The sequence below is a fragment of the Myodes glareolus genome, chromosome 23 (genome assembly GCF_982192425.1).
Source record: "Myodes glareolus chromosome 23, mMyoGla1.1, whole genome shotgun sequence".
Classification (NCBI taxonomy): Eukaryota; Metazoa; Chordata; class Mammalia; order Rodentia; family Cricetidae; genus Myodes; species Myodes glareolus.
The window spans coordinates 57,109,238-57,127,346 of record NC_142048.1 but is presented as its reverse complement, the minus strand read 5'-3'; the positions used below and the strand labels follow the sequence as shown (position 1 = coordinate 57,127,346).

General features: G+C 48.8%; 1 pseudogene; it reads left to right on the top strand.

The window, feature by feature from the left end:
* The first annotated feature begins 17,248 nt into the window (after positions 1-17,248).
* On the top strand, positions 17,249-17,495 carry LOC146890526 (small ribosomal subunit protein eS28 pseudogene; annotated as a pseudogene).
* The last annotated feature ends 614 nt before the right edge of the window (positions 17,496-18,109 follow it).

Here is an 18,109-nt window from a genome sequence, read left to right as displayed (position 1 = left end):
TGCTTCCAATGTCAGAGACACTCTCAGTTGCTCTCTTGGGATGTGCATCCCAACAGCCCACTGGCTGGGATACTCATAAACAGCCATCCTAATAAGAGAACCAGCAGCCATCTGGGTACCCATTGCCAATGCTACCCACTTCCCTGCCATTACCATTATGGCTCAAACCCAATTACAAGAGGTGGGTAGGACAAAAAGAGACTTTGAAATTACAGTCACTGTCATTGCGACCACTGTGCTGGGAGTGGGAGGGGCGGTGGCTGGAACAGAATCACTAACACAAATGGCTACCACAACAGAAACCTTAAATCTAGTAGTTGCTGAATCAGCTGAGGCTCTCCATGCTCAAGTGATAATTAATCAACATCTTTATCAAGCTATATATGTATTACAACAACAAACCGATCTTTTAGCTGAGGTATTGACTTACTTTGATAAAGAACATGTTGTTGAGCCAGGCAGTGGTAGCATACATCTTTAATTCCAGCACTCAGGAGGCAGAGGCAGGCAGATCTCTGAGAGTTCAAGGCCAGCCTGGGCTACAAGAGCTAGTTCTAGGATGCGTTTCAAAGCTACAGAGAAACTCTGTCTTGAAAAAAACAAAACAAAGAACATGTTGTTGTAAGTGTGCAATCCCCAGTACCAAGCGATTTGTCTCACCCCCTACCAGGTTTTCTGTAATGCCTGCTTTACTCTCTCAGTACATTTCTCGTACCACTGTACCATTCACGAGCCAGGCAAGGGCCTGGAGATTGGAAGAACACACAAGAGACCTGGGTCATATGTGAGGAGATAAGCCGGGGCTGCGAAGAGAAACCTGGTCTTGAAAAACTGAGGTAGGTAGATAGATAGATAGATAGATAGATAGATAGATAGATAGATAGATAGATAGACAGACAGATAGATAGGCTGGTTTTTCCCACCGTCCCCCCCCCCCACACACACAGACAAGGCCTTTTATTTAAGTGTACATTTTCCATCAGTAGGGAAAGAATCTCAGGGCTTTCCCTCCTGAATGTCTTTGTCTCACTTCTTCCTGGTCCATGATGTCAGTTAAGATCGACTGCACAATAACACCAATCCGCTGGGAGGAAGCAGGTTGTCCTTCTGTCAGGTCAAACCTGGAGCTGGTCACTCCACACTGGCTCAGCCCATCTGCAGCCTCGGGCCTGCCACAAAGAGGATCTGACCATCAGGAGTCACAACCACATACAGAAGGACTTTCATTGTTACCTCTCCCGACATCTCGCCCACCTGGCCTCATCATCCTCTAGGCTGAGGCTCTGTCCCCATCTCAGCTGCTTCCCGCTGTCTGTGAAAGTGTGTTCCCTAGGGACTTCTTCAGGCCTCATTCAAGCTGTAGTGTGCGTCAGAGCTGTCTTCCTCTTTGAGACTAGATATTATGCCGAGACTAGATATTATGCCGTATTATACCGTTATGCGTATATGCCATGTGTTTGTTTGCTGCCTGTTGACGTAGACTTCTACCTTTGGACTATCCTGACGAATACTGCTCAAGAGTCAGACCCCAGGGTGTGGAGAGTCTGCTGAGTGTTTCCTGTTCAAAATGCCCCAAGGCAGCACGGAGCCTGAGTCAAGCCCACTGCTGCAGGCTATGCAGGGCCAGAAGGAAGAAACTGGAAAGTCCGCAGAAGGAGCATGGTGGAGGAGTGGGTCAGGAAGCCAGTCTACAGGCTGTGGCTTCCCAGAGTCTCTGTGGTCTGAGATGTGGGGTGGGGCAGGGCCTGAGCTCAGGACCCGGACACAGCTGCCCAATGTCCACTTCGTACAGCTCTGGCACCGGGATTGGGCCTGGCCAAGCTGGAGCACCCAGTCAGCCCTAGCAGAGTGTGGGCATAGCTGAAGCATATGGCTTACTTCTGAAGAGGAAGAGTGAGCGGCTTGTGTTTGTTGTCAGCATGAGGGAGGAAGAGACGCTGAAGGTTCAAAACACACACAAGGAGATTCTTAATGGAGGAATTTGGCGACTTTCCCAATGGTGCCCAGTAAAGAACTCAGGGGTCATGTTCTGGCGGGAGTGGATCTTAGATGCCCCCAGCATCATCTCTTGGCAGTGATGATAGTAATTCATTTAGAGAGGAACTTTCCTTCTGGGGGAGGTCGCGGTCTAGGTAACACACATCCAGGCTGCACAACTGCATTTTGTTTTTAGAGACCGAGTGTTTCTTGTTCCTGTTGGGAGCTGTGAACCCCCAGATCCTGAATTTCTGGTAAACATCTTGTTTTCCTCTGCTCTGAGACAGCCTGCAGCTGCTCTGAGCACAAGACCCTCAGAAGTTCTTGATGGCAGGAGAGTAGTTTCTGGTGCGTTTGGCTGGGGCGTGGCTATCAGTTAAGGATCCCTATATAAGCGGCTCTGGTACACAATAAAGGGGGGCATTCCTGTTTCAAGGATGACCCGTGTCTCTGTCTGTGTGTCTTTGTGTGTTTCAATCTCTAGCCCCTTGCCCGGCTCACAGACTATCTGGTAGTGCATAGAGCACAGATGGCCATGGTGCGCTATAGTTCCTTGTGAGAGCTTATCATAAATACCGAGTGTCAGCTGCAAACTGTCAACATCTGGATCCAAGTCTGGGGTGTATCAGCAGTAACTCCATGGCAGAACACAGAACGCTTGAGTGTGTACACAGCCTGGGGTTCCATCCCTGGCAGCTGATAAAAATGAAAAATCAGGAGAGCAGTCTCTGGGCTTCCGACTCCAGTCCCTGAGTTCTGCGTTCAGAGATGTGAAGCAGCTCAGTGAACCCAAGCCACGCCAGCCCCAAAGAATCATGAACTTTCCATAGGAAGGTAAAACCTATGAGCTGTGTGGAAAAGGCCATGTGGAGTTCAGGCCGTGAGCCTGTAAACTGGAAGGGCAGCCCTGGGCTGGAGGGTGCTGGCGTCATCCTCTTTGACTGTTATTCTGTTTCTCAGCCTCAGGGGTGTTCTGAACCCCTTATCACTAGGCTCTGGAGGATGGTGGTCACACCGGGATGGTGCTCGGGACTAAGAGCCTCTTGCTGAAGAGGTTTTAAGGTTCAGGTGGGAAGAGGCGAGGCCACCTCCACTCATTAGGCTGTGCTGGAAGGACCCTGGAGGGTGTGAAGGAGGAGGCTTCTAAGGTGGGAGAGCCCTTAAGAGGTCTTGGAGACTCTTACTTCCGGAGACAACTTATCCTTTTCCGACTCATCGCATTGCGTGCTGTGTGGGCTTCATTGTGTGCATTCCAGAGAATGGCCTACAGCAGTTTATGTGGAATCTGAATGAATTTATTAAGAACGTAGCAAGCTTAAGGTCAAGGAATAAAGAGCGAGCAGCAGCTAGAGAGACACGACGGACAGACAGCGACACATCAGATCCGGCCCTCATTGCATCTAGCGGATGAGAGCACATAAAAGGTCACATCATCAAATCGGGGCTCACAAACATCGAGCAGAATGGGCTGGGAAGCATGCTGAGGCAGGCAGCTGAAGATCCTGGGCAGGAGGAGCAGTGGACCCTCAGGAAGGCTTCCAGGTAAAAGCAAGCAGCCACGAGAGCCAGAGACAGACGGGATCATCAGGTTGAGGCTCTCAAGGGGACAAGGGGAGGCAGAAAGAGGACAGACAGCTGCAGCTCCTACCTCAGCTCTCTCTGTGGATACACTTCCCATAACTGAACTTCTGGCTCCCTGCTTTTGTTTTATTATATTTTTTAATTTTTTCATATAGTATCTTTTGATTATATTCCTACCCCTCCTCCAAGTCCTCCCGGGTCCTTCCCACCTAACACATGTTTTTTCTTTCTCCCTCAAAAAACAAGACAAGACAAAACAAAACAAAACAAAAACAAACAAACCAAGAAAACAAAGCAAAACCCAAAAGGACAGAAAAGGCCAAAGCATGACAGCCACAAAGCACACACAAAGACACGGAGTTCATTTGCGTTGACTAACTACCCCCGGAGTGGGGACTGCTCTAGGGTGTGGTTGATACACAAGGTGTCACTCCACTGAAGAAACTCTTCCCCCTCTCAGCCGGAATCAATTGCAAACAGACTCTTGGTAGGGCTGGCACTTTGTGTCCATTTGGCTTCGTCAGCGCCCTTCGTCAGCGCTGGGGTTTTGCCTGGTTTGAGCCTGTACAGGTCTTGTGTGTGCTGTCGCCGTGAGCTCATGGGTGTCAGCCCTGCTGTGTCTGAAACACACAGCTTCCTCGGAGTCATCTATCACCTCTGGCTCTCACAATCTTCTTTCCTCCTCCCCCTCCTCCTCCTCCTCCTCCTCCTCCTCCTCCTCAAATAACCCTCCATCTTGAGGGGAGGAGTTTGATAAAGACATTCCGGTGAGGGCTTAGTGCTTCAAGATCTCTCACTCTCGGCACGTTGTTCGGTTTGTGGGTATCCGCGTGCGCTGGCAAGTTTTACATCAGCCTGACACAAGCTAGAGTCATTGGAGGAGAGAGCGTTGATTGAGAAAATGCCTCCTTAAGATTAGGATGTAGACAAGCCTGTAAGGCATTCTCTTAATTAGTGATTGATGGAGGAGGACCCAGCCCATTGTGGGTGGTGCCATCCCTGGGCTGGTTCTATAAGAGAACAGGCTGATCAAGCCAGGGAATCAAGTCAGTAAGCAGCACCCCTCCTTGGCCTCTGCATCAGCTCCTGCCTCCAGGTTCCTGCCCTGCTTGAGGTCCTCCCTTCATTGCTTTTGATGATGAACTATTACCTTGAAGTATAAACTGAAATAAACCAGTTTTTGTCTCCCAGTTGCTTTCGGTCATGGTGTTTCACCATAGCAATAGTAACTATAACAGAAGAATTGGTACCAGGAGCTGGGCACTGCTGTGACAGACCTGACTGTAAGTTTTCTGGAAGGACCTTGGAGCTTTGGACTAGAACATTCATTGAGTGTTCAAAACTGCTAAGCTGTTCTATGGAAACTTGGAAGATATGATAATTGTTGAGACAAATTTAGACAGGGCAGATTGCTTCCTGGCCTGGAGAAGTTCCAGATGGACGTTTGGGAGTGACTTCGTGACTCTCGGGGCCATTGACCATTTGCTATTTTGAATTAAGATTCATTGAAACCATTGCTTTTCTGATAAACTGATGCTGGCTAGCTGGAGTTGTGATTAAGAGACCAGTCCCACTGAGGTGAAATCTAGGACGTTTTCCCTGAGAGTCACCTCACAGAAGCTTTGTTCCAGAGGTGGCGACGGTTGTACCTCGCATGGGCAGCTGATCTTGAATCTCCCAAGTGGTCTGGTTTTTAAGACAGGAAGGGGTCGTGGAGAGCAGCTGAAGCTTGGCACTGTGAGAGAACAGGGAGGCCACTGGAGAAGGTGAGTCCCGGGAGCAGTTGAAGCCCCAGGACTGAAAGGTTCACGGAGAGAAGTGGAGTCTTGGCCCGGGGAATGGTTACTGGTAAAAGTGAAGTCCAGTTGCGACAGAAGACCCAGCCTTTCGGAGATGCCAGTACCATGAGAGGACCACCAAGAACAGTAGCAGCTGTGGCATGGAGCAGGCCTGAGTCTAGAAAACAAACTATGTGTACCGCAGAGGACAGGGCTAGAAACGACCCAAGTTGCCCTTTGGGGGATCCCAGAAGATCATGAGTGGCCCTTTGGGGGATCCCAGCAGGTCATGAGTGGATCCCAGACATTGGACATTGAGTTATTTACACAGATGGTATGGTGGTTTGAAAACACAGGCCCCTAGGGAGCAGCACTATTAGGAGGTGTGGCCTTATGGGAGTAGGTGTGGCACTGTTCCTAGGGAGCAGCACTATTAGGAGGTGTGGCCTTATGGGAGTAGGTGTGGCACTGTTCCTAGGGAGCAGCACTATTAGGAGGTGTGGCCTTATGGGAGTAGGTGTGGCCCTGTTGGAGGAAGTGTGTCACTGGGGTGAGCTTTGAGGGCTCAGAAGCTCAAGACAGGCCCAAGGTCCACTTCTCTTCCTTCTGCCTACCAACCTGCACGTAGAACTCTCAATTCCTTCTGCAGCACCACATCTGCCTGTATACTGCCATTCTTCCTGCCATGACAGTAATGAACGAAACCTCTGAAATGGCAAGCCAGGCCCCGGTTAAATGTTTTCTTTTATAAGAGTTGCTGTGATCATGGTGTCTTCACAGCCATAGATACCCTGACTGAGTTGGAGTTTGGTTTTACTTTGATTTTGACTGTACCCTAGCTCTTCCATCTTTAAGTAAGAAAGTATTTAACTTATTTTTTATTTCTCTCAGCCATGGCTGAGAGAAAAAGACATTGTACTTTAAAAGAGACTAGATATTTTAAAAGAGATTTTAAACAAGGTATTTTAAAAGAGAGAATATAAGTGTTTAAAAATCTTTGTTTTCTTTTGATTTTTTTGAAGCAGGGTTTCTCTGTAGCTTTGGAGCCTGTCCTGGAACTAGTTCTTGTAGACCAGGTTGGCCTCAAACTCACAGAGATCCACCTGCCTCTGCCTCCCAAGTGCTGGGATTAAAGGTGTGTGCCATCCCCACCCGGCAAGTGCTCAAATTTTTAAAGGCTGTGGAACCTTGTAAGTTTGTGAAATGTTATATATCATGATGTCTTTTTTAATTTGTGATCTTGGGGATTAACAAGAGAGGAAACATTGTGGTTTAACTGGGATGTGTCAAGTTGACAAGGAATCGCTTTGCTGGCTGGTGTCGCAGCATACTGACAAGCTAGAGTCATAGAGAAGAGGGAGGGAGCCTCAGCTGAGAAAAGGCCTACAATCAGGCTGTGGGCAAGCCTGTAGGCCATTTTCTTAACTAGTGATTGATGGGAAGGGCCCAGCCCATTATAGGTAGTTCTATCCCTCAGCTGGTGGTCCTGGGTTCTATAAGAAAACAAGTTGAGCAAGCCCTGAGGAACAAGCCAGTGAACAGCACCCTCCGTGGCCTCTGCAGCGGCTCCCTCCTCCAGGTTCCTGCTCTGCTTGAGCTCCATCCTCACTGCTTTTGATGATGAGCGGATTTAGGGACCTGCGAGTGGAATAGCACCCCTTTCCTCCCCAAACCGCCTTTGGTCTTAGTGTTTCCCCATAGCAGTAGTGACCTTAACTAAGACGGCTGCCGTCCACTGCAAGAAGCCACTACTCTGATGAGGGCTGAGTGATGCGTTGGATCAATGGGTATAACTACTTGTCATTCACAGTCATGTAGAAACTTAGTATTATAGAAGCTTCCTAAAATACATATAAAAGGAATTTAAAAACACTTACTATATAATGAAGGAGACAATACCCCAACATCCAGTACCAGTTATGGGCTACATCTGTCAAGTCATTGGATAAAGGGATCCCATAAGCTCTTCCCCAAAACAGGTTATTGCCTAGGCTATTGGTTACTCTCCACAGCATGAGACAGAATGTTGTATACATAATAAATAAATAAATCTAAAAAAAAAGAGAGAAAATATGCAATATTTTCTTTCTGGGCCTAGATGATTATAGCTCCAGATATTTACCTGAAAATTAATAATTCATTTTTCCTAACAGTGAAATGATATTCCATTGTGTAAATGCCCCACATTTTCATTACCCATCCATCAGTTGGTAACACTGAGGCTGTTTCCGATGATAAGAATAGATCAACAAGGAACATGGATGAGCAGAGATCTCTGTGGTAGAATGCAGAGACCTTTGGGAATATGCCCGAGTGTGGTATAGCTGGATCTTGAAATAGATCTATTCTCAGCTTCCTGCAGAACTACCACACTGATTTCCATAGTGGCCACAGCTTTTATATCATGGGCTGAAAAATTGTATCCTCTCTTGGAAAATGATAACCTTCCAACTATTCTCAGGGCCATTTGCTTTACTCTTGGGCTGTTTTGCTATTCTCTCCCCACACAGTCATGGGGTGGGGGGAACCCATTCTCAGACCTGGGGTCCTGGAGGTCATTTGACATAAACATGTTTGAGTTTGAAGTGTGGGGAACCAACCCTGCTTCCAGGGCCAGCTTCCCAGTGAGCTCCAACAGCACATAACAGCTCAGCAGTTAAAATGTACATCCCAGGTTGGTTATGAGGATGTGTGAACAGTGTAATAAAAAGGTAAATTCTTGAGAGAAGCAAGCAAGCTTGACCTTTTAATTATTGACAGCTGAAGCCAGTGAGCTGACACTGATGAAGTCAGCTAAATAAAAACTCAGAAACATCCCCGTGGAAAAGTACCACTCACAGTTGGTAAAATATAATAAAAACAAAGTTCACCAACCTGGAAGACTGCGAGGAAGCAGGAGCAATAGAAGGCAGTAGGGTTTGTTTGTTTGTTTCAAGACAGAGTTTCTCTTTAGCTTTGGAGCCTGTCCTGGAATTTGTTCTCTGTAGACCAAGCTGGCTTTGAACTCACAGAGATCAGCCTGCCTCTGCCTCCCAAGTGCTGGGATTGAAGGCGTGTGCCACCACTGCCCAGAAAGCAGTGTTTGTAACTGAGTGTGCATGAAGCCTCACATGTCTTTCACAGGCATGCTGCCTGGATACTGGTAAGCTGGGAGGAAATCTTATCCCTTTGTCCTCCAAGCAGCTGGGAACATGCATCTCTAGAAGAAGAAAGAGTGGTCCTTGAGGTAGGACCACAAACAGCACCATTGTCCCCTCAAATTGGCCACATCCCTTGGACACTAGGAAGGTATCTGTTTGCTTTTGTCCAAGGACAAAGAAATCTCACCAGGTCTTCCTGAGGAGGCTCAGGTTGTGAGATGGCTCAGTGGTTAAGAGCACCTGCTGCCCTTCCAGAGAAGCCAAGTTCAGCTCCCAGCACTCTCCTTCGGGTGTGGGGGTATACCTCTAATTCCAGCTGTCAGAGCTGAGGTGTCACGTTTGCTGTGAGTGTGAGACCAGCCTAGGATACAGAGCAGAACCCTGTCACAGAAGGGAGGGAAGGATAAAGAAAGGGAGGGTGGGAGGGAGGGAGAAAGGGAGGATGGGAGGGAGGGAAGAAGAGAAAGAATAGGACCAGGGTGTGATGGTTTGGATGAGAATGCTGTCTCCCCTATAGGTTCATATGTTTGAATATTTGGTCCTATTGGTGGAACTGTTTGGAAAGGATCAGGAGGTGTGGCCTTGTTGGAGGAGGTGTGTCCCTGGGCTTTAGGCTTTAGGTTTTAGGTTTTCAAAGACTGGAGCCAGTCTTTTCACTCTGCCTCCCACTTGCAGATCAAGATGTGAGCTCTTGGCTATTCCTGCTGCTATGCCCTGTCTTCAGGCCATCATGGACTCTGTCCCTCTGAATCCACAAGCCCAGATCAAACACTTTCTTCCCTAAGTTGCCTTGATCATGGCCTGTGTCACAGCAATAGAAAAGCAACCTTAAAACGGGGAAGGGCGTTGTGCGGAGCATGGCTTGGCTCCCTTTTCGTCCCTGTGAGGTGAACAGGATTCTTCCTCAACTTGGGCATCTTGAATTTGTCCAAGGACGGGAAACATAGGATCTTAGAGTTCCATTCCTGGAACGTGGGACCTGTTTCCAGGCCCCAGGGAACTAGTGTACCACGCATGGAGGCAGAGATTCAGGTTTTTCCATTTTCCAGTATGTCCTCAGAAGGAATAAGTTATGAAAACGTGTTGCCTTCAGATTTACAAGGCGCCATTCTGGTTTGCCAGCAAAAGAAAGCCCATTACTGACAGACTTGGAATAAATACGACTTGGCTTCTGAGTAAAAACAGATGTTGTATCCTGTGACTGAAGTGAGCTGTAGATCTCCCGACATGCTCTGGCAACTCACGTGCCTCCTTCTCCGGGGTCAGTTTGCAAGCCTTGGTCATGCCCTGCTCTGTGCCTAGAGGCACCGACTGGGCAGGGTGGCTTTATTTCCTGTAGTGCTGTAGTTTAGGATGGTTTCTCTCTTTCCACTGGAGCTGGCATTTCAGGGCCAGCCCTTCCAATGCTGCTCACTTGCAGGGCAACCAGAGATTCTCCCAGCGTACCTGCCAGCTTGGGCTTGGGCAGCCAGCTCGTGGGTGGACTGGTACCATTTTCTCAGCTTTGGAAGGTGACATTTGCTTCTTCATCAGAAATCATAGCTGATGCCAGTAGCACAGATGAGCCCACGGCCAGCCCAGCGCTTTCAGCCACCCAAGAATCTGACCATGGGCTCCCTCTGGTCCATCACTACCGGTTCCTCTGGAACAGCAGCCTGGCACCCCATCCTCCCTCCCACCTCCTCTGTCTTCTATCCTTCCTGAGTGATTTCCATCCAGGGCTGTATTTCCTTGACGTCTTAACAAGCCACTCTATAATAAAACACAGGACCCATGCTGGCCCTTTCTTGCAGGCTGGGGCTGATTTATGGGACTTTAGACCCAAGGTGATGTGGGGTTTCTCACATGTGTGAAGCATGAGTTGTTCTGAGCTGGCTCCAAAGCTCAACTGCTTTCCATGACCCCCGTACCCCAGCAGAGCTGGCAAGGACTTCATGGGTCACCCCCACTCCTTCAGCATCTGGGAAAGGCCCCAGTCAAAAAGAAGGGTCAAGAGAAAAACCTTCCAAATGATGGCAGCAAAAGCCTTTTCGTACCTGTGCCTGGGAGCGCAGTGCTTGAGGCAAGGGCGCCGTGGTGGTCACCTAGCAGAGAGTCACCTTCCCACAGGGTTGTGGTAGAACCCTCAGTGCCTGCTCTGTGATATTGGGCCGAGTCAGTGCGTGCTCGAAGGAAAATGGCTTCTGTCTGTACAAACACACTTGAAGTTTGCTAGATCCAAAGTGCTCCCCCCAAATAGGAATGCTGGTCACAATGTCCTAAACACGGAGACTTTGGCTAGGAAAACAGAGGTCTAATGGTGAGTTTCTGTTTACCAGGGTCCTCCCTTAATCAGACGTGATCCTGCCTTAATCTGCCACCAGATGTCAACTACCCAAGGCAAGGCCGTCCACCCTGCCAACTGTCACGGCTTTTCCACCATTCTGCTTCTTTTTCCTCACCCCCACCCCAAAAGAAAGCATTGACGCTTTGATCCCCAGTAACCCTCCCTTTCCACCCCTAGAGTGGTCCAGTGCTGTGGTTTCACTACGATGCCTACAAAGTCGGGTCTCACTTCTTTTCAGTTACCTTATATTTACTTGGCTGCACTGTTACGTCATGGTAAGTGGACGGAGCAGCTTCAGAGAATAAAAGAAGGGGGTGGTGGAATTCTGGACTTTGCAAATATGGTCACCTAAACTCTACTGATGTAGAATATCCATGGGGCACTGAGACTCCTGAGGAGTCTGAATCTCAGATGGTCACTGGCCACCTGGATGGCCTTGTGGGTGAGCAGAGAGTAATTCCTGGCCTCCCCAGGTGTGTCTGGCTTTCTGGACTTCTGATTTATCTGGTTTTTTTAAACAATCTTTTTTTTAAAATGATGTTGCCCCCTTTTTAAAAAGATTTTATTTATTAAGTACACAGTGTCCTGCCAGGAGAGGGCGCCAGATCCCTTTATAGATGGCTGTGAGCCACCATGTGGTTGCTGGGAATTGAACTCAGAACCTCTGGAAGAGAGGCAGTGCTCTTAACCTCTGAGCCATCTCTCCAGCCCCTGATTTATTTGGTTTTAAGGAAAACTAATCCTTGAAAAATAGAATTAAAAAAAATCTTTCACACAGTGTGAACTTTAGGAGGTGACCCCAGAGGGAGGTGGAAGAAATGAGAGTGCTCCTTAGGGTGTTTGTTCGAGAGTCTCACTGGCCCCAGCTAGCCCAGAATTTGCAGTGTAGATCAGGTTGGCCTTAAACCCACAGGGATCTGCCTGCCTCTGACTCCGGAAATGGAAGGTGATGCCATCACACTGACCCCGCAGGGATATCTCACTTCTGTTCTCTCCTCTCTCTCCCTGTCTGTGGGGCAAGTGACTTCTGTCTGCCACATACTCCCGGTGCTGAGACACCCTGCCTCGCCACCACGCAGGAACAGCAACAGAGCCAGAGCCCACCGTGATGGACGGAGCCTGTAAAACCATAAGCCAAAGTGAATCTTTCCTGCCAAAGACATTTGTAAAAAAAACAAAGGAAGGGGCTGGAGAGATGGCTCAGAGGTTAAGAGCATTGCCTGCTCTTCCAAAGGTCCTGAGTTCAATTCCCAGCAACCACATGGTGGCTCACAACCACCTGTAACGGAGTCTGGTGCCCTCTTCTGGCCTGCAGGCATACACACAGACAGAATATTATATACATAATAAATAAACAAATTTTTTTTTTTAAAAAAAGCACGCACCACCACTGCCCTGCTGTGCTTTGTTTAAAAAAAGAAAGGAAGAAGAAAGAAAAGAGACTCCTGCCTCAAATGTCAGATTGAGTATGACGAGGCAGGACTTCTGGGACATGATGGCCACGGGTGCAGGGCCACTGGTGCAGGGCCACGGGTGCAGGGCCACGGGTGCAGGGCCACGGGTGCAGGTTAGACCCCTAAGTGGCTAGAAGGCCGACCGGAAACCTGTGAAATACAAAGTGGTGGGCTAACCTGACCTGACCGTCACCCACAGCCTAAGGCATAACCGAGCCTAGAAATGTCAGCTGATGATGGACCAGCTGGACACTGGAAAAATGAACACACTTTTACTGCTATGTAGGACCCTAAACCACAGGATGGTGTGAAAACTCACTGAATGTGACAAGTTTACCATTCTAACTCAGCTTTTGTCCAATGTTGTTGAGGAAACATATCCAGGTGTGTCTTCACAGCGAGGAAAAGACAGACTAGCAGATAAAAAGGGAAAATTCGTTCTTTGCTGCAAAAAAATGACCATGTGGGAAACTGGATGGAGGAGCTGAGCTCCCTGCCCGGTGTGGGAGAGTGCTGGGTCAAAGGACAGAGGCTCCTCTGTGAATGTCTTCTCCCAAATGATTTGAGATTTACAGAAAGACAAGGGAGCCCCGCACATCCTCATCCCGACCCTAAGCTAACCTCAGCAGAAACCTTGGAGCCAGGGAACCCCTGAGTCACACAGCCTTCTCGGCCGATTTTTAGCTGTGTCTTAGTTTTCTGTCGCTGTCGTAAAACACCGTGACCAAGCACAACTTGGGGAGAAAAAGATTTATTTCATCTTACACCTTGTAGTCCTTCATCCAGGGAAGTCAGGGCAGGAACTCAAGGCAGAGCTGATACAGAGGCGCCCGCCCATGGCGCCCAGTTTGCTTCCTTCTTTTTTTTTTTTTAAGATTTCATTTATTATGTATTCAGTGGTCTGCCTTCATGCCAGAAGAAAGCACCAGATCTCATTACAAGGTTGTGAGACACCATGTGGTTGCTGGAAATTGAACTCAGGACCTCTGAAAGAGCAGCCAGTGCTTCTAATCTCTGAGCCATCTCTCCAGCCTTTTGCTTTGTTTTTAAGATTACATTTACTTACTTACTTACTTATTCACTGTGTGGGTTAGAGTGTGTGCGGAGGCCAGAGGATTGCTACCTAGAGTAAGCTTTCTGCTGTCACTGTGTGGGTCTTGGGGATTGAACTCAGGTCGTCAGGGATGACAGCACCATCTCGGTCCTGGGGATTGAACTCAGGATGTCAGGGATGACAGCACCATCTCTTACTCACCGAGCCATCTCACCGGCCCAGACAGTCTCATTGTTAAGCTTTAGGTTTGCTCTCACTCCCTCAGGGCTTACTACAGCCTCCCCTTAGGCTTCTCCCGTCGGGAACAGCACCCATATCTTCTTGTCCGTCAACTACCTTGATGATCACTACCTTGACACTTGGGAGGGGTTCTGAGCCTCAGGTTTTGGGGTGCCTCTCACTTGGGGGGTTGCATGACTTTATTTTGCAGGAATGGATTGAGGTTCTGCAACTCTGGCAGGAGTCCCATGGAGGATGTGTGTCCTTCCCAGCTCCTCACACCAGGGTGGGAGAAGGCAGTGCATCTTGGATCTGATGGCAACTTTGATCTACTCCGTAAGGGGCTTTCTCCTAGACAATGACTCTGCTTCCTACCGTAGCTCCGATTATCTTGTGGGGAGACAGTTAACCCATCATTTCTAATCAAGGTATACAGGATGTGGCCAATGTGTTGTGGCTAATCACATTCATTATATGCCTTATGTTTATTATTATTATGGATGATGACGATGGCTCATCCAAGTTCTCCATATGCAGCCCAGGCTGGCCTGCTCCAGATTCTCCTGCCTACGTCTCCCAAGTACTGACTGCAGGAATGTCCTGCCACGCTCAGATCAAAATGAAAACTTAAAAAAAGCTCTATGTATCTGAGGAAAGCTATACCATAAAGCTTATTTGCTTGACAGTAAGTGACTTATTTCTTAAAACGTGGCTGTATCTGATAGGAAACCTGTGACCACCCGTAGACTGAAGGGAAGGGTTTAGAATGAGGTCACAGTGGTGCAGTGTGGGGCCACACAGAGTCCCTCATCAGGCGGGACAGTAGAGCTGCAGTCAGAGCCTTCCAGGGTGGCTGTGGTAACCTGAAGATGGAAAAGCAGAAATGATTAATATTCTGATTCTGTAACTGTCAATGCCTAGAGTGTGGTTTTGAATAAACATACAGTACGGGGTGGCAGAAGTGTGTTTAGGGCCAGTTTAGAAGTTGTTGGAAATTTTGTCCCATTCCAAGCCAAAATCCATGATTTTTTTAATTTATGAAAGTTTTCTTTCTTTCTTTCTTTCTTTCTTTCTTTCTTTCTTTCTTTCTTTCTTTCTTCCTTCCTTCCTTCCTTTCTTTCTTTCCTTCTTTCTTTCTTTAAGAAAGAAAGTCTAGTTGTTCAAGATTTGTCGCTTTCCCTGTAGAAGGCAAAGGGCGGTCAGATGCACCGTCCTTGGCAGAAAGGGAAACAAGGAAACCCTGGTGATTTGTACTTTCAAGAGAAAGTGATTTGTTTTTTAAAGTAACAAGGAAAGAAATTTGAGGGAACCTTCTGGAGACAGATGGGCTAAAATTTCACTGTGGCCCAGAATAGCTTACGTTATTATCAAAATGCTCCTGGTTGCATGCTTTGAAAAACAGGCACTAGGGACTGGAGAGATGGCTCAGCGGGAAATGGGCCCCGCTGCCAAGTCTGAAGTACCGAGACTCCACAAACCCGCCAGCTCGTGTTCTTTGTTTGTTTTCGATACAAGGTTTCTCTGTGTAGCTTTGGAGCCTGTCCTGGGAACTAGCTCTGTAGTCCAGGCTGGCCTCTAACTCACAAAGGTTCGCTTGCCTCTGCCTCCTGAGTGCTGGGCTGTTTTTTTGAGGCTGGGTTTCTCTGTAGCTTTGGAGCTTGTCCTGGAACTAGCTCTTGTAGACCAGGTTGGCCTCCAACTCACAAGATCCACCTGCCTCTGCCTCCCCAGTGCTGGGATTAAAGCTGCGCACCACCACCGCCTGGCTTGGATCATGTTCTTAAGGAAGGAGAGGGGGTCTGGACAGGGCAAGAGCAGAGTGGGGCTGACCTGGGCTCTTCAAAGCCTGGGCAGGTAAGATAGAGAAAACAGACTGGCCCTATGTTGGCTTCATCTGTACTCCGGCTCCTGGAATGCTTTGTTTTTTGAGATGGGGGTCAAGTAGTTCAGGTTGGCCTTGAACTCACTATGCAGCTGAGGAGGACCCTGAGCCTCCATTCCTACTGTCACTACCTTCTGTAACCTGGCTATTAGGCAAGCACTGGACCACAGAGCCAGATCTGGAACTGCCTAGTGACCTCTTCAGTGTGTGCTATGCAGGAGGGTTGGCGATGGCACTTCCTGGGTGTGTGTGCGATCAGAGCCGCTTAGACCTGTGCAGAATGTGCAGAACCAAACAGCATCGGGCTAGCGAGCAGGGTGGATTTGTCTCGCAGGGACAGGTGGCAGGTTGTATCGGTACAGCAAGAGTTAGTTCCGGAAACCTGAGAATGTGAAAAGTTATGAAATACAGTGTTGGTTTGAAAATGAAGGGTTTGCCAGGCTGCAAATCAGATCCTGTCTTTCTCTAATCACTGTGGCTCAGAGGAAATTGTCCTTGGGGCTTCACGGGCTGTGCTGAAATGGACTTTTCCCCATTTGGCACTGCTATAGTAAAATCCTCTGAATCCTCCCAGGAGTGTTGGTTAGTGGCATCACAAGCTCTATGTTCACCGAATACAGAAGGAAGGGATTTTTATAATCAGAGCTGGTGAGACCGCTCCCTCATACAAGCAGTGAACATGCCGCCCCATCAGTGTAGCTCAAGAGAGGGGAACCAACTATTCCTTCCTGCTTTGCATTAGCTCTTTCCTCGTGAGGAATAGCACTAGCACTCTTAGGGATACAGACTAGGAGCTCAGCGGTGGAGTGAATTGAGGTCCATTCCCAGAGCCATATGAATCAGGTGTGGTGGGGCACACCCATGACCCTGGTACACAGGAGGATCAAAAGTTAAGAGTCGGTCAGCCAGGTACACTCGGGAGTCAGAGGCAGGTGGATCTCTGTGAGTCCGAGGCCAGCCTGGTCTACAGAGCAAGTCCCAGGATTGCCTGGCATAGCTACTGAGAAACCCTGTCTTGAAAAATAACAACAACAAGTTAAAGGTCATCTTCAATGAAATATTAAATTTGAAGCCAGCCTGAATAACACGAGGTTTACCCCACACCCCCAAAAGAATTTTATGGTATGTGGCCCCAGAGAGCACATGAAGATGTGGGGGCTGCCACGGTGGGACTGGACTTGCGGCAGCCCTGGAGGATCCCCAGGCAAGGGTGGCCACGTGGACTGACTGTGTACAAGTGGCTGAGTGGGGCGGGCTATGGGGCTGAGTGGGGCTGAGTGGGGCTGAGTGGGGCGGGCTATGGGGCTGAGTGGGGCTGAGTGGGGCTATGATCCCGTGAGCTTCATGTGGTCAGGAGCTTTCTGGCTCCATCCGCAAACCTGTGAGCTGCTCTGGCGATCCACCAGTCTTACTCCCATGCCGCCAGAGTCTCCCCTGCAGAAGCAGGTACCCTGGAGGAGGGTGGTGGGGCTGGGAGAGAAGGCTTGTTTGAGTCAAGATGTGTAAGTAACTTTTACCTCCTTTGACGGTTTATTCCTAAGAAACCTTTGTGCGAGCATTGACAGCTCAAACAGAGCCGCACTCAGACCAGAGAGATGGCCCTGTGGCTAAGTGTGCTTGTTGTGCAAGCTGTGAGGACTGGAGTTTGGGTCCCAGGATCCAAGTGACAAGCTGTGTGTGGTTTCACATACCTGTAACTCCACTGCTGTTGGGGACCACGACGGGAAGACTGCATGCTGGCTGTCAGCCTAGCAAAAGAAATGCAAGCTCCGTGTTTAGGGGGAGACCTTGTCTCAAAGGAATGAGGTTAAGAATGAGAAAGGCGCCGCCTGCTCGCCACCATCATGGACACGAGTCGCGTGCAGCCCATCAAGCTCGCTAGGGTAACCAAAGTGCTGGGCAGGACCGGTTCGCAGGGACAGTGCACGCAGGTACATGTGGAATTTATGGATGACACCAGCCGCTCCATCATCCGAAACGTCAAAGGTCCCGTTCGAGAGGGAGACGTGCTCACCCTATTGGAGTCAGAAAGGGAGGCTCGGAGATTACGTTGACCTTCCTGCTTTCCTGCTGGGTCCTGAGTATCCACCACTTGGCCCATGATGACCTGCGACTATTAAATAAAGCATTTGTATTGTTTAAAAAAAAAAAAAAAGAATGAGAAAGGCAGGATGCTTCCCTCTCCTGACCTCCACAGTGCACCCCCATGTGTATCTCTCTCTCTCTCTCTCTCTCTCTCTCTCTCTCTCACACACACACACACACACACAACGTTCACACAAGAATTAGAAAAACAAGTAGAATCACGCACTTGGGGGGATTTCCAGCCTGTTCTGTATTAAACCGTGACCAACAGAAGTCGTGCCAAGGACAAACCACATGCTTGAGTTTCACCACACACACAAAAAGTTACTTTCAGGCAAAAGCCGTGCTGTTCTTTCCAAGACACAGCAGTGCGGTGCTATCCGAGCCTCGGGGCCTTGAGGGAGACAAGAGGTGGCGCGCCGTCCGTAAGTGGCACACCGTCGGTGCTGTCCAGGAAAGCACCTGAGCTTTCCCGCTGGAAGTCACCCGAAAGCATGCCACAAAGTCTACTCCAAGGGGAATGAGCTTGCTCCAATGGTTGAAGGTTTGGCCAGATGCCTGAGTGGAAGGGTTAAAGGTTGAGGCCAGGAGCACACCCCTGGGCTGAAGTCCT